Genomic DNA, 15,277 nt, shown 5'->3' on the forward strand with positions numbered 1-15,277 from the left:
CACAAATCAATATGTGTCATCTCAATAGATGAAGAGAAAGCGTTAGTCAAATTTAAGCATCCCTTCATGATAAAAACTCTGAGGAAACTAGATAATGAAAAAAACATAAACATAATAAAGACTACATGTGACAAACCTATAGCCAACATTATAATAAATGGGGAAAACTAAAAGGGAATGAGACAGTGCCTACTGACTGTTCTTACCATACTCCTCAGTGGCTTAGCTAGACTATTAAGACAAGTGTAAGAAATAAGAGGGTAAGAATGGGAAAGGAAGACATTACAATGGTTCCTATTTGCAAACAATATAATACTATTTATAAAAGACCCTAAAAACTTCATAAGGAAATTCTTATATCCAAATAAGGCTTCCAGCAAAATAAGTAGCAAAATACAAATACAGAATCAACTCACAAAAACTAGTAGCTTCTCTATATGCCAATAATAAACTCTAAGAAAAAAATCAGGGATAGTGAGAAATCTCACACACAATAGCTTCAAAAGAAGATAAAAAACGAGATGAAACAGAGACAGAAAGGAAGGAAGGGAGGGAGAGGCTGGAGGGAGAGGGAGGAGAGTGAAGGAAGAGAGGCTGGAGAGAGAGAGAAGGGTTGGGAGAAGGATGTCAAGTCCTTCTGGATATGCTAAGGAATGTAAAGGATGGTATCTGTACTTGTAGCTTTTGAAGATTCTTCACACTGATTTCCTAAGTGGCCTGACCAATTTGTAATCCCACCAACAGTGGATGAGCATTTGTTGTCAGTTATTGTTTTAATCTTTGCTAATTTGACCGGAATAAAAAGGAATCTCCAAGTTGTTTTTGTATGCATTTCCCGAAGTACCAGAAGTGATGAATTTTTGAAGTATTTCTTACCCATTTTTATTTTTTCCTCTCAATTCAGATCTCGAGTCCATTTTGTAAATGGATTGGGGTATTTTTGTTATGCTTTCGGCTCTCTGGGGATTTCTTTTTCTAATCTGTATATTAATTCTCATTAATATACAAATATTACATATAGCTGGCAGACACTTGCTCTTATTCTGTGAGCTTCCTCTCTGTCCATTAGCTGTTTCTCATCTCTGAAGAAGCTTTTCAGCTTTAAGAGCTACCACTTGTCAATTATTGACCCTAATTTTTGAGCAAAGGGAGTACCATTCAGAAAGTCCTTTCCTGCACCTGTACCATGGAGGGTTCTGTCCACATTTTTCTTATAGGATCATAAGTACTCTGGTTTTGGTTTCACATTTAGGTGTTTGACACATTTGGACTTAGTTTTGTGGAGGGTTAGGGTCTATTTTCCTTCTTCTACGTGTGGACTTTCAGTTCTCCCAGAACCATTTGTTAATGTTTTCTTTTCTACAGAGTACATCGAATATTAAATAGCTGATGTTATTTGTAATAATGTTTGGGTCTTTGATTTTGTTCCATTTGTGTAGATAGATAGATAGATAGACAGACAGACAGACAGACAGACAGACAGACAGACAGGTAGATAGATAGATAGATAGATAGATAGATAGATAGATAGATAGATAGATAGATAGATAGATAGAACACATCACAATGGTTTTTTGGTGTTTTGTTTTCTTTTGTTTTGTTTACCATGGCTCTGCAATACATCTGGAGATATGGAATGGTACTTCCTCCTGCATTGTGTTTTCTGCTCAGAATCATTTTGGCTATCTGGTCTTTTGGAATTTCATATGAATTTTAAGATAGTTTTTTTCTATTTCTTTGAAAATTGGGATGGGGATTTTTGATTGGGATTGCATTCAATCTATAAATGGCTTTTTGTAGAATGGTGGTGTACTGAGAGGGGTAAAACTCTATGTCATCTCTATGGATGTTTATGTAGAGGTTCCACAATATATACATCATATGATTCAGATATACCACTCCATGGTACATTCTCAAAGGACTCTAAGTCGACAAACACTGAAACATTTGCACATCCATGGTTATTGTTAAAATAGGGACAGTAGCTATGAAATGGAATCGGCCTACGTGTCCATCAGCAGATAAATGATCAAAGACAACAAAACAATAGTATGTTATATATACACCAATGGGATTTTATTCATCATAAAAGAAGAATGAAATTGTGACATTTATTTAAAAAAACGGTAGGACCAATGATAATCATGTGTAAATGAAATAGACCACATTCAGACTGACAAATACTGTATGTTTTTCCTCATATGCAGAGTATCGATTTAAATTAATTAGCCAATGAGGGAGGGGGCCTGAAGAGATGAGGAGGGGAAAAGAGAGGACAAATGGTATTCACATGAATAGAAACAAAGCAAAAGGTATTAGGAAAGAGATGTATAAGGATCTCATACAATGGCGGATAGATATGAAAATGTTCTTAACAAAGCCTATTACATTTCTGCTAACTTGAGGAAATAAAATAAATAAACAAGCCACAAAGTAGGAAAGAAGAAAGAAAATCATAGCAATAATGTGCCCATACCAGTCACCAAAGGCCCCTACTGTTGGTGCCAGTACCTGTTGCCAAGACAACTGGCCACCATATTTCCAGAATCCATTGGGCTCGCCTTTACCTGTGACACATCACCATCCATGTATATGTAAGAAGAACCTCTCTCTCTCTCTCTCTCTCTCTCTCTCTCTCTCTCTCTCTCTCTCTCCTTCTTCTCTTTCCACCACTATCTTTGCCCTTTCCCTTCTCAATAAAACTCATGTGGAACTGTTTGGCCTGGTGTGATCTTTCTGGAGCCATCGCCTGCGAATCCCAGCATTGGTGCTGAGACTTTGGTGATCACTATGCAGGGGAGCTGTGAACCCAGGTGACCCAGCGGGTCTCCATCCTGCACCCTGCACAACCCACTGTGAAGCCACCACTGCCGCCAGAGAACCGATGCCATTACCATCACCGCCTGCAGCCACTTCTATACCACTCCATCCATACACTGCTGCACTCCATCTGCTAGCACCTGCCGTCATCCACCACGTGGATTTCCACCACTGCGCAGACCATCACTGCTGCCACCTCTGGGCCTTGACTTGATCCCTCTAAGATCTTCCTTTCCCTTTACATGTCCTCCCAGAACCAACATGGCTTTTGCAACTTTCTTCTTGCTTGGGGCATATTTGCGGGGGCGGGGTGGTGGTGAAGTATTTTTAGATGTGGAAGAGTTACAGGCTTTTAGAAAGAAGAATTGTGGTTTCATTGACAATTAAATTTCTTCAAAAAAAAATTTTTTTTTTTTGGTTTCTGACTATTTAGTTCCAGTTCCCATCTGTGTATACACAAGCATGGCTAAAGAACTCACATGACCAGAACTGCATTTTGTCTACAGCCACACCACTCTGAATGTGATCTTGTCCTTTCTTAAAGAGTTATTTTTCATGTGTGTGAGTGTGTATGCACACATGCATACAGGTACCTTTGGGGGACAGAAAAGGGCATGGTATCTCCTAAGGCTGAAGTTGTAAACACTTGTGAGCCACCAATGTGAATGCTAGGTATTCAAGTCTTCTGAAAGAGCAGAACACGCTCTTAACCACTGAGCCATCTCTCCAATGCCCAAAGTTGCTTTCTGATTGGTCTCCCCACCCCCACCCCACCCCTGCCTTTATTCCTCACCCCCCCCCTTCTCCTTTTTCTTTAGCATCATGGCCAACATTCTTCATACCTTCTGAAACAGCAAGTTTGTATGGAATAATTTTATTCCTAATCTGATTTTCACTCCTAGTTCAACTCTCATTATCTGGACTCATAGACTTTTGGGGGAAGTGATGGCAAAGTCTTGGGGCTATTAGAATACCATAGGCTAATGTGGCCCCTTTAGAGTCAGAGTTACCTTTTACGATAGCTCAAGGTCATCAGCTAAGAATAGCAAGAAGTATTCAGAATATTCTGAATTTATCCAGCTGGTTTCACTAAAGTTTTTAGGTCTAGTGTCATGCAGTCTATCTTTCAAAGTTTTAATAAATAACATTTTCTTTCTGAATATTTTTTCCAAAACAGAGTAAGAATACCAGCTTTCTGGTCCACCACCTTGACCCAATCAACTTCTTAAGATCCACCCAGTCAACTCTACCATTTATTTTGCATTTCATTGTGGTGAGACCCCACTCCTAAAGCATTCTCTGTTAAGCAGGAAATACCATCAGCCGCCGTGTTGACAGGACACAAAGCGAGATGACTTAGACAAGATAATTTATGGGTCTGGAGAGACTCTGGTAATTCAGAGTGTTCACTTCACAACTGTCTTAGTTAAATGTCTATTACTGTGATAAATACCATGAGCACAGCAACTCAAGAAGAAAAGGCCTTATTTCCCCCTCACAGCTCATAGTTCTTCATGCAGAGAATCCAGAGCAGGAACTCAGTACAGGAACCTGGAAGCAGGAACTCATGTTGAGGAGGAACACGGCTTACTGGCTTGCTCTTCATGATTTGCTCAGCCTACATTCTTATACCACTTAGGACCACATAAAAGCCCAAGGCTGTCACCACCAACAGTGGGCTGGGCCCTCCCACATCGATCATTATCAAGAAAAAGCCCTACAGACTTGACTAATGGTGACCTCATGGAGATATTTTCTCAACTGAGAATTCTCTTCCCGGATAACTCTAATTTGGGTTATCAAATGGATGGAAACCAGGCAGGACAACAATCATGAGAGTGGAGTGTGGAATGCCAGCCACCCTGTAACAAGCTGGACATTCTGCATAGCCTGGTGACTTGAGCTTCAAGCAGAGTTAAGATAGGAAGATCAGCAGAGGTTTTAAATTTCAATCTAGACTAGAAAACATAGACCCCAGGGGCAGGGAGAGACCCCGCTCAGAATAGTAGGCAGTGAATAATAAAAGAAGATAGTTCATGTCCCTTTCCCAAACTCTGTACATAAATATCTGCACACATGAATTCTCATACACTCAGAGAGGCACATACACAAACATATACAAAAATCAATAAACAATCTGTCTAAAAAGACAACTTCTCTATTTTATTTTATTATTGTTCCTTCGATGCTTGTTTGCTTTCTATCAAGAAACAGAAAGAATGGGGGTCCAGAGGGAAGTGGGGTGGGAAATGGGAGGACTTGGAGCAGGGAAAACTGTAATCAGCATATATTATATGAAAAAAAAACTATTTTCAATAAAAAAGAAAGAGACAATTTATCTTGATTTTCTTGATTGTAGTACACAAATTTTTCATTCCTCAACAACTGTGAGACGAGGGTGTGTCTCACAGGCTGTGGCACTTCTGTGCTGTGTCAGTAATTGCTTATGAATGTTTGTCTTCTTGAGGTTACAAAAAATGTGGCTTAGAAACTTGTAATGTCTTAAATTTTGTTTTTCTCTCTTTTAGCAGTCCCTATGTTAGAAATCCAGGCCTGCTAAAGAGAGTCTAGCTCCCTCAGCATAGATGACCACATTTATGTCCAAGGTAACTACGCCATTTCTTGCATTATTTATTACCCAGGGAAAATGGGAAGATGGGCAGAGAAATGGATGTTCTTTTACTTTAAGGTACAAGCTGAAAATAATAGGTGTCGTGTTTTACAGTGCCTTGAGTTATCTAAACTTACATGTTCACACGTACCTGAACAGCAACCTTCCCATAAAGAGTTGAACTGAACATTTCTTTTGTGAGTAGGGAAGAATTAATGGTTGGCAATTGCTTAAGAGCCCTCTTCTGTAAAAATTCCTATTCCTTTAGCTAATGCACAATCTCCCAAGTCACTACTTCCTCAACTCCAAAGTGAAACTCCATCAGTTCCTAGGAGCCAACAAACGCAAGGAAATTCACGTCTCTCTAGAAGGACTTTAACTGGACCAATGGCCGTGGAGAGGCAAGATTCCCAACGTAGCCATGAAAGAAGCTTCAGACTGAAGACTGAGCATGTGGTGTTGGGAGCCTTTTCCTGTCCAACCACTCGCGTGCTTGATGTGCAGGAATGAGGATATGAGGGGAAGCCAGGTGACTGCCTTCAGAAGCTAGGGTTCATCAATCTCTATTGCTGACATCTAAATCGAAACTGTACAGATCATCTAGATAGTGTCACTGATAACAGTGACATTCTTATCATAGACCTTAGTGTGGAAAGTGCTAGACAAATAGAAACGATTATCATAGGGATGGCTTATGAGACCCATCATAAGCCTTCCCTCCGTGCCTATTTTTTTCTCCTTCACACATTGTCCCTTTTTGACTTACATTCAATGTGAGGTGGGTTTGCCCTCTGCCTGCCTGTTAGTCCATGCTTAGGAGGCTTGTTCCCATGATTGGCAACTTAGCAAATGTACTTTTCCTAAGAAAAGACAAAAACCCACCCTGAAAGGAATTCAGATGGAGCGGATAGCAAAGATGGTATTATCGTATTTTTTCAGAAGATGGTCCAGAAGCCCAGAGAAGGAAGTCAAGGTCAAATGCTCAAAATCCTAGTAAATATCACTTGGCAGAAACTGAGCATGTAAAAGGAAGAGAATTCATAGGATCACTGAGTTAAATGCTGTCCTGACACTTCTAAAATGAGTCACAAAGTAACTTTTTCAGACTCTTTAGCCTCTAACAAGATAATCGTTCCTATTTGTCTAGCACTTTCCACACTAAGGTCTATGATAAGAAAGTCACTGTTATCAGTGACACTATCTAGATGATCTGTACAGTTTCGATTTAGATGTCAGCAATAGAGATTGATGAACCCTAGCTTCTGAAGGCAGTCACCTGGCTTCCCCTCATATCCTCATTCCTGCACATCAACTGTTCATATTATCCTTCCCAATGGCTGCTCCCCACTATGTTGGAGAGCCTATTTTCTTTCCCTATAGTGACTTAAACTGTACATGTCTGCTATTGCTAGCCTTAAAGCCTACAGGATCTATCCAGCCGGTACTTGACACTCTCAATGGTTTCCATTCAGCTTGGCCAGCATCTGCAGCTCACTGTTATTGTTGGGATTTCCAGATGGGACAGATCTCAGATCCTGCTAGCATCTTGGCACAAACATGGGGGAATGTAGTGCTCCTTTGATGGGGCTATCTCACTTCAGACGTTGGGGGCTGATGAGAGTCTAGTGGCGTCTTACCGCTCATAGCCAGTCTCAGTTTGGGTCAGTTCTGTAAGGATAGAATGAGCATAGACTCCTTTTACTAAGAAGTAGATTTTCGGGGTTTGCTTTCATGGAATTATATGTGAAAGCCTCATATGGTCAAAACAAGGAAGCTCTGCACTGCACGCCTATATTTAAACGTCGCAAGTAATTCCCACTCGGGAATAACTTCATCCAGATGTGGGTCCTCTGTGCCATGTAAATTAGATGGCTTTCTTTTCGGCCTTGTCGAGAATCTGCACTCTGACTCACACAAGGGGGAAAAAATGGAAAGAATGTGTGGCAATTCCACACAGGACATGCTATTTTAATAGTACACGCTCTGTTGAAGGGAAAATCAGAGCTTTTGTACTGCAAACAACAGCATTTGCATTTCGAGGGCCTAGACACTATTACTCAGTACCAACCATGTCAACACGGCCTTTCGTCCTGGCTGACAGCTATTCCCGTAGCTGAATTTCTGGTTTGGGTTCTAAGTATTCTTGACTAAGAGCCACATCTGTTCTCTGTCCCCAGCCTTGCTGCAGGGACTTTCTAAAAGGGAATAATTAATTTTGAGATAATGGGCTCTCTGTAATGCCTACAGCGCTTTCCATTCTATTCTCTCTCTCTCTCTCTCTCTCTCTCTCTCTCTCTCTCTCTCTCTCTCTCTCTCCTTCCTTCCTTCCCTCCTTCCATTACTTCTCCCTTCCCTCTCTCACAATGAGCTTAAGTGAGACAAATGTGGGCAACAAAACTCAACACCAAAAGCAATCCACGTTGTCCATCATGTTTAATGTTTCATAGAATGTCTCACTTAAAATGCATGCCACTAAACTATTTCATTAAGCTGGGCTCTTGCAAAATGGAGACGGAAGAAAGGAAGAGAGGGAGGGAAGGAGGGAGGGAGGGAGGAAGGAAGGTAGGTAAAGAGCAACCCATCTTCTTAGCTTCCCTTGGCCCACCTCCTGACTGCTTTGAGAAAGCTTGCTCCCTGACCGACAGAATGGTAATAGCCTTCAGTCAGTCCTTACCCAAATGCACCTTCTTTCATGAGGCAGCAAGGAGAAGACCCACAAATGGTAGGGGTGCTTGCCAGTGGCAGAAATGTATTAGTATTTAATTACCCTACCAGAACGGCATGCTAGCAGCCCCTGGCCCTGCTCCAGTTCTGTTCCCCACAAGCCTTGCCCTCGCCCATCTCAGAGTCTGCCTGAGACACAATGGGAAGCATTGTGCATCTGGGCGTCTCCCTGGTTCAATGTGTTGATGGAGAATGAAGACCTCATAAGGGAGCATGAGCCACTAAAGCACAACTACCCTAGGATGATAAAAGGTCATGATGCTGACCAGGCTGTTGGCGCATTCAAAGCATCTCTTATCACAGTTGATCCCTGCGAAGTGGGCGGGGAAAGTCTGCACTCAAGTTTCACAAACGATGGTTTCGGGTTTCAGCAAGATGAAGCAGGAGTGTTAACTTCCCAAAGAGTACATAACTCCTAAGAAGAGGAAAAGAGGAACTCCTAGTTTCCAAGCCCATGGTGACTCCCGTGTACTAGAACACTTCAGCTCAGAAACAAAGAGGACCTCAAGTCTATGTGCTGTGTTAACAGCAGCCCAGTTTACTTCTGTGTATTATTCCAGTGTGTCCATGTGTATCAAAACCCTCGAGAATGTGCATGTCCTTTAGACATAGACACTTATCTTATACCTCAAAAGAATAGCCTGTGTGTGTGTGTATACATACATATATAATATAAATGAAATATTAGACAGTTCGCCATAGCCAGGCCATCATGCTGGCATGTGACATTGACTGCAGAGGACTCAGGAATTGCTGGGATGTTTCAGCAGCAGCAGCAGCTGCAAGAAAACTTACGCTGTGCTCAACACGAAGGTTTGAAATGAGCAAGGTGTGTGCAGAACTGATAAGGTGGTGGAGGTGGCCTTGTCTGTGTCATGGGTGTTAGAGAAGCCCAACAGCGTCCCAGCAGGCATCTTATTCTCAGATAGAGCAGAAGTCAAGCATGTCAAGGTTAGCCTTGGGTGGGCAGAAGGATGCTAAGGCAGAACAAAGGTGATTATCTGGGACTGGTCGCAACCTCAACCGTAGAGCCATGCATAAGGAACAAGAGATGGGCAGGGAAACTAATAGATTTATCTCAGGAACTCTACCATAGTCTGGGCCCCAAGGAACCCTTGTCGAGAAGGCAAGTCACATGGAGGAAAGGGCTATTTTTATTTTTTTCATTATACTTAGTAGCTCTGGTCCATGTGGAGCCTAGTCAGCCACAGACAATGGGAAACTGGGCAGGAGCAGTGGGGGTAGGGCATCAGGGAGCCATAGTGCTGCCCACCGCACAGAGGGGTTACCCTGATAACCAAGGCAGCGACAACTGAGGAAGGAGTTCCTGAGTACAAGTGTATCAGCTTTCAAGGATGCTAAAAACAACAACAAAATCTCTGGGACCATGAGGTAGATGTGCAGCCTTCTGCTGCAGTTTGGTCCAGTTGCCAGGGGCTTCCCTTTAACAGAACTGACCCTATCTCTCCCAGCAGCTGCCATTTAGGAAGTTTCCAAGAGGTGTCTTTGATAGTCCTGCAGTGGTCCAATCTCAACATCTTGGTTCTTCTCGCCATGGTCCACTTCTTCACATCCTGTAACTGAAATGCCAAACTCACAACTGCCTGCGGTCAAAACTCCCTCACCTACACCGGTGATTCACTTCCAATTTTTGGAAAGCCAAAACTATCACTGGCTTTGCTTCTGAGGGTGGGAAATGCCTCCCTCTCAAGTTCCGTGCCACACTTTGTCAGTAAAGCCCCAAAGCAGCTCCGCTTGACCCAGGGACTGGCAGCCTCTCTCGCAGAAGCAGCTCTGAAGTTTGGCCTTCACTTCCCTCACTGTGAAAGCTGAAAGTCAATAAAAGGCTTGGGCAGAGATCACACACTCTGCTATTTGGACGGTTCTGCTCTCCCCATTGGTCGAGATTCAATTCCCCAATGCAAGCAAATGACATTTCCAAGGAGAGTTGCTAGTCCTTGGCTCCTCCCATCAAACTTGCCAGCCTGTTTAAAAAAAAAAAAAAAAAGTAAGTTAGAAAGAGAGACTTGGAAGAGTAGAGTGGAGTGAGCGTTTGAGGAGACTGCGACTGCTCAGTGGGTGAGAACACACCACACCGCCAACATGAAAAGCTGAGCTCGAAGCCTCAGCACCCAGGTAAGGACGCAAGCCTGCCCGTGCTTGCCAGGAACTCCAGCATTAGAGAGTTCTACCTGGCAGGAGCAGGTTGAACTCCAGAACTTGGTGGCTCACCAGCAAGCTTAGCAGAAAGGATTCCAGGAGAAACCTCTAGCCTCTGCATGTGTGCCCACAAACATGCACATCAATGTGTGCATGTGTGTGCATGCGCGAGCACACACACACACACACACACACACAGTCCAAGAAGACATAATTCTCTGTTCTCCTAAGGTCTAGACAGGTTAAAGGCAACCCTCAGGAGAAGGACAGAGAAGATTCAAGATTCAAACCTCCATATTCATCATTGACAAGGCTGAGCAACAAGTAATTCTGGTCTCCTCTGGTCTCCATGTATGAGGAAGTACATTTTCGGGCCTTCGTTCCTGGTCAGCCATATCTAAATTCCTCACCACTTCACGGCTTCCCATTAACTTAACTAACACTGAGCTTGCAGTGTCACTGTGGGGCACATGTCCTGGGGACAAGCACAGACATAAACAAAGTGGGAGCTGGTAACTACTCACGCTTACTTCTTCCAAACTTACCAGGTTGGTATCATTCTACCCAGTAGTCAATGAAGGAAGGATAAGGACCTGGGGGTGTTGGGATGAGTGGTTCTTCCTCAACATAGAAAGAACAGGAATGAAAGGCATGGCTCAGCTGTTAGGAGAGCTACTCTTGGAGAGGATCTGAGTTCAGTACCCAGCACCTGCCTCAGGCACTTCACACATGCGTGTAACTCCAGCTCTGCATGACTAGATGGCCTCTTCTAGCAGCCTCGGGCGCCTGCATTTACTCTCACATCCCCACATTCATATATATATATATATATACCTGTAATTTAAAAATAAATAAAATACTTCTTAAGCAAAAGAGATGAGGAATAATAAATAGTCCTCCACACCCCCTATCTCCACCCCCCATCCCCACAAAGACTCTATAGGTAAGTATAACTGCCATAGTTGTTTCTCTTGAGTGGTGAAATTATAGGTCTTTTTTGAGATAGAGATAGAGATAGAGATAGAGAAAGAGATAGAGATAGAGATAGAGAAAGAGATAGAGATAGAGATAGAGATAGAGAGAAAGAGAAAGGGATAGGGATAGGGATAGGGATAGGGATATAGACATGGACATGGGCATGGACATGGACATGGACATGGACATGGACATGGACATAGACATAGATATAGATATAGATATAGATCTTTCTCTCTCCTGTTACCAGTGGCTTAGGATGTGAAGCTCTTAGTTACTGCTCCAGTGCTATGCTTCTTACCACCATGATAAACCTCTGAAAATAAAAGCAAGTCCCCAGTTAAGTGTTTTCTTTTACAAGAGTTACCTTGGTCATAGTGTCCCCTCACAGCAATAAAACAGTAACTGAGACGTCTGGTCTAGGGTAGAAAGAGCCTAAAACTGTATATGCTATGTGTTTGAGAATTTGTATCACAAATATCTTTGGCCATGGAAACTTTTAGTCATCCTGAAGGAATAATGGTAGACAGATGGGTAAATGTGAGATACAGGGTCACCACCTCAAGCTGGATTGCTGACTTACTCAATAAACTATGCCTGTGTTTTCTTAGTACTGTGCCCTGTATCTTTCCAGAGAAGTTAAGAATTCCACTCAAGAGCATTCCTGTGTAATTGGATGGCATGCAAGACCACACCTTAGTTTATTTTCATTTTGTTAATTTCTTTTTCTGTCATCTGTTATCCCCAAGTCATTTCATATCATTTACTTTTATCTTAAAATTTTATTTTTTAAAAAAGTAATTCACATAAAAATAATGGGTTTCCACAAGACTCCCCAAGCTCCACCGAATGTTTGGCTGTGGGTCTTTGCATCTGTTTCCATTGGCTGCTGGGTGGAGCCTCTCAGAGGACAGTTATGCCACGCTCCTGTCTGCAAGCATAATAGAGCATTATTAATAGTGTCAGGGATTGATTCTTGCCCATGAGATGGGTCTCAATTTGGACCAGTCATTAGTTGGCCATTCCCTCAGTTTCTTCTCTATTTTTATCCCTGCAAATCTTATAGGAGTTTCAGCCAGAGTTGCCCACATAGGCACCCTGGGGCCTCCCTCTGTCCCAGGTCTCTGGCACATCCTAGAGATGTCCCCATTACTCCCCACCCCCACCCCACTGATTTCTTATCTCTCTCCCCTGCTTTCCGCACACCTGACTGAGGGACCCAAACAGGACAGGGACTCCATAGGAAGACTAACAGGGTCAACTAACCTGGATCGTTGGAGCCTCCCAAAGAGACTGAACCACCAACCAAGAAGCAAGCATGGGCTGGACCTAGCCCTCGCCATCCCTACACATATGTAGCAGATGGACTGCTTGGTCTTCATTTGGGTCCTCCAACAACTGGAGCAGGGTCTATTCCTAAATCCTGCCTCTGGATTCCAGTATCCTAACTGGACCGCCTTGTCTGGCCTCAGTGGGAGAGGATGTACCTAGTTCTTCGGTGACTTGATGTGCCAGGGGTGGGTAATAGCCAGGGGAGCTGCCCCTTCTCTGAGGAGAAGAGGACAAGGAATGAGAGCAGGATCTGCGTGACAGAATACCAGGAGGAAGCAGGGGCTGATATTGGATATAAAGGAAATAAATAAATGTTTTTAAATACAAAAAAAAAATGTGTTTCATGATGTGGTTCTCATATGTATATGTCATTGTATCTTGCTTTTATTTAAACCTGTCTTCCCCAGTCCCTTCTTTTCAGCTTTTGTAAGTGCCCTTCCTTCTGCCAAATAGTCCCCTTTCTGCTCACTTCACACACACACACATACACACACACACACACACACACACAAGCACCCACATGAACATATTTATTTAAGCATGCTCTGCATGTTTTGTCTTACTTTCACACCACCCCATCCCTTTAGACTTCTTTCCCACGTACAGCATCCCTCTTTCTTCCATGCTGTGTGTGTATGTATGTATGTATGTATGTATATCTATTTAAATAATATTTTTCCATTGATGGACTATAGAATGATGCCAAAATAAAAGCGAAAGAGAAAGCCAATGATGACTAATGAGAAATCTTAGGAAATAAGTCAGATAACTCCAGCAATTCCTGCCAATCAGCTCTAAACAACAATACTTGAAGTATGAAGGGCTGATTTTATGTTTCTAGTTCGTTTTATATTTAAATATATATATATATATATATATTTATCAAATTTGTGTTTGAAAAGGCATATGGAATGGGCTGTGGTGCCTCAGGTATAACTTTACATGGAACAAACAGTGGGGAATTGAGCGCAACATAAGCATACCGTCTTGTATGCAGCTTTTGCAGTAAATGGGCCATTTTCTTAGCAGATTCATAAAAGAAAATGGATAACTTTGATAAACATTAATCTCACTTGTTAAGATCTGCAGAACAAATAGCTAAGTCAAGACAAAGAAAAGATAAGTCTGGTGAGACCACACCTGCATGTGAGACAATCCAATTCCTCAAGAGAAGAAGAGGGAGTGTCTTTGAAATTAAAAAAAAAAAAATACCCTTTTGCTTTAAACCTATTCTAGGCATAGAAATATGTATGATGGATAGGTCTTAAAATACTGGATTAACAGAGAAAAAGGTAGATCATCCAGTGTATTAGAAGTGTGTCCTCTATAGTAAAGACTACTTAAAACTCAAGATGTGTAAGTTGTGACATAATATACTTTTTCCACATGAGAAATTCCCTTCCTCAAAAGAAATCCTAAACTAGAGCTCACACAGGACCCCATGGCTAGTGAATGTCGTAGCCATGGGGGGAGGGGGGATACTCGAGTGTTTACATGCAAGGAAACATGCAAAAGAATTCAGTTGGACAATGGCACACTTGTAACTGGGAAGAACAGTCCACAGGCTGTTGCTGTAGGAGTCTCTATTCCTAAACCTGACTTTCCCTTCTCTTTCAGTGATATTTAAATAACTTGCCTTACCATTCTTATGGTCATCAAAAGAGATTGCTGGTCTTCGTGGTCTCCAAACCTGCTATTGCATAAACAAGAGCTAGTCTTGGCAAATACTTCCTGAAGAAGACATAATTAAAGAAACCTTTATCCTCGGAGGCAGAAATGTCAACTGAAGCATGATTAATTAATCTTCTTCCTACCATGAAATTTAATCTGCATTTGTTTTTTTAGAAATGACTTTTAATACTGCTGGGGACAAGAGGGGCGGAGCCTGCTCTGCACAGAGGGGCGGGGCCTGCTCTGCACAGAGGGGCGGGGCCTGCTCTGCACAGAGGGGCGGAGCCTGCTCTGCACAAAGGGGCGGAGCCTGCTCTGCACAAAGGGGCGGGGCCTGCTCTGCACAGAGGGGCGGGGCCTGCTCTGCACAGAGGGGCGGGGCCTGCTCTGCACAGAGGGGCGGGGCCTGCTCTGCACAGAGGGGCGGGGCCTGCTCTGCACAGAGGGGCGGGGCCTGCTCTGTAAGGAGCAGTGGGGCATCTGCTCTTTCAAAACTGTAGGTTAGAGTCACAGCTGTCGTCAGGGAGCACTCTGGGAAGAAGGGTGCAGCTAAGTCTAAGCTAAGTGCCCTCCATATCTCCATCCCCTTTTGGGTTACATTCTCTTTTAGGTATTCCCTGCACTCCAAACTCTGGCTCCTCACTATATTCACAAGGGGGAAAAAAGTCGTTTACTATAAAGTGGCAAGACTACTTCACAATGGTCATTTTGTTTAAGATGTGATGCATCTATGATTCTTGGCACATCAGACACAAAATGAGACAGATAGGCAAAGGGAGAGAAAACAGTAAATCTACCAAAACCTGGCAAAAGTCTTATAAAATTGCATGTGTTGGTTGAATTTGCCTTACCAGAAATGCTTGTGACCTAAAGTGTTTAAGAGCCAGATCATCTTGCATTTTGGAATATGAAATTTTCAAATGAAATTTCCAAATGAAATATCTTAAGAATTGGAGTTCAAATCTAATTAACTGATGTACTCGC

At 42.6% G+C, this 15,277-nt stretch overlaps 1 long non-coding RNA gene across 1 annotated transcript in view; it reads right to left on the minus strand.

Annotated features, from left to right (window-relative positions):
- Positions 1–7,833: 7,833 nt before the first annotated feature.
- Positions 7,834–15,277, minus strand: part of LOC127688460 (uncharacterized) — a 113,108-nt gene continuing 105,664 nt past the window's right edge. The window contains exon 3 of the long non-coding RNA XR_007978702.1: positions 7,834–10,140. This is a non-coding gene — a long non-coding RNA (uncharacterized LOC127688460). The remainder of the gene's footprint in view (positions 10,141–15,277) is intronic.

Source organism: Apodemus sylvaticus, chromosome 1 (assembly GCF_947179515.1).
Source record: "Apodemus sylvaticus chromosome 1, mApoSyl1.1, whole genome shotgun sequence".
Classification (NCBI taxonomy): Eukaryota; Metazoa; Chordata; class Mammalia; order Rodentia; family Muridae; genus Apodemus; species Apodemus sylvaticus.